The following is a 2,161-nucleotide window of genomic DNA, read 5'->3' on the forward strand; positions in this document are numbered from 1 at the left end:
TTTCGGTTATGCCTTTTGGCTTAACCAGTGCACCAGCCGTATTTATGGATCTCATGAACAGAGTATGCAATGCGTATCTCGATAAGTTTGCTATTGTTTTCATTGACGATATCCTCGTCTACTACAAGAACAAGACCGATCATGAAGAACATTGGAGGTTAATCCTGGAATTGGTAAAGAAGGAACAACTGTACGCTAAGCTCTCGAAATGCGATTTTGGCTTCGCGAGGTTCACTTCTTAAAACATGTGATCAATGAAAGTGGTATCCATGTCGATCCAGGCAAGGTAGAGGCCATCAAAAACTGGGAAGTACCTAAGACTCCGACTGAGGTGCGACAATTCCTAGGACTGGCTGGTTACTACCGACGTTTCATCGAGGGATTTTCAAAGATTGCTCAACCCTCACCGCACTGACACACAAGGGTACTAAGTACAATTGGAGTGATGCGTAGGAGTCTGCCTTCCAAATTTTGAAAACAAAACTAGGTAGTGCGCCTACCCTAGCCCTCCCCGAGGGAACAGGAAATTTTGAAGTACATTGCGATGCATCGATACATGGTCTCGGCTGCGTGTTAAAGCAACTTGAGAAGGTTATAGCCTATGCCTCTCGACAACTACGGGTACACGAGAAGACCAATACGACCCATGACTTGGAACTCGGAGCTGTGGTGTTTGCCCTTAAGATATGGAGACATTACTTGTACGGTACCAAATTCACCATTTACACTGATCACAAGAGTCTTCAACATATCTACGATCAAAAGGAGTTGAACATGCGACAGCGTCGTTGGGTCTAACTACTTAAGGATTATGATTGTGCCATCAAGTACCACCCTGGCAAGGCCATTGTAGTGGCCGATACTCTTAGCAGAAAGGAAACCATTAAGCCTAGACGGGTGCGAGCATTACAACTCACGATTCATGCCAACTTGCCTGATCAGATTCGTGATGCTCAACTCGAAGCTTTGAAAGACGATAACCTCCCATCAGAAATCACGCGAGGCATGGATAAGCAACTTGAAACCAAATCGGACGGGGTCCGATATTTCGAAAACCGGATTTGGGTCCCTCGATACGGAGACTTGAGAAATCTGGTGATGGACGAGGCACACAAGTTCCGATATTCCATTCACCCTGGCTCAGACAAAATGTACCATGACCTGAAGGTACTTTACTGGTGGCCGAACATGAAAGCCGACATTTCCACCTACATGAGCAAATTTTTAATCTATGCAAGAGTCAAGGTGGAATATCTGGTCTGGTACAGTAACCAGAAATTCCAACGTGGAAATGGGAACACATTTCCATGGACTTCATCACGGGCTTACCCAAGTCTATTTCGGGAAGCCTGCTTGTAGGCTGTTTTTAATTAGTACATCTCACAAACGACAAAATCAATTGAGTTGATTCCACTTCTGGAAGTTAATAAATTGAGTGAGGATTCTAACCCAATTGGCCTTGCATTAATTTGTGTAACCATGTAACGGGAATAGGAAATAACGTTTGGTTACGCATGATAATGACTGCTGTGTATTTATTGTATTGTTTTGATCATTGTGAGAAAACCGTATGTAGTGAAAATATAACAAAAATATTTTTAGAAACCTAACTCACGTGTGCTTCTGTGATGATTTTTAGTGATTTTATTTACATGTTATGATTTATGAAATAGAGGAATCTTGATGTTTTAAAATCTATCTCGGTAACTTAGCTGATGTATTCCTTGAGTTAACATGAAAAGTGATTAATTGATCGATGTTTGCTATGTGTTGGACATATTTGCCCTTGTGGGAGATAATTTATTGGTAATGTACCATGGTAACATTTAATACTATACTTGTCCACACATGTAACTAATTCACCAACGTGTTTGTCAAGTCGCACTTGTTTCACAAAGTAACACGAACACATCTCATGCATAACTTGTGAGTGTCGAGTCTAGAGACTTACTCGTAGTTTAAACACTTAGAAATCTCATTTTTGTTTTTAGAGCACTAGTGAGGATTTCTGAGACGCACGCTTTTCTCGGATCTTTTTGTTAACTTTGCAAACAGTGAGTTTCACGTCCCCTTTTACTCTTTTACGCTTTTATTAGGGGAAGATAACATACTCCAACACTTTATATTTTGTTACTCTTTATATATCACGTGTAAGGCTAAG

The sequence above is a fragment of the Bidens hawaiensis genome, unplaced genomic scaffold, assembly GCF_021521415.1.
Source record: "Bidens hawaiensis isolate Kalapana, Puna unplaced genomic scaffold, B.hawaiensis_p1.1 tig00049849_1, whole genome shotgun sequence".
Classification (NCBI taxonomy): domain Eukaryota; kingdom Viridiplantae; phylum Streptophyta; class Magnoliopsida; order Asterales; family Asteraceae; genus Bidens; species Bidens hawaiensis.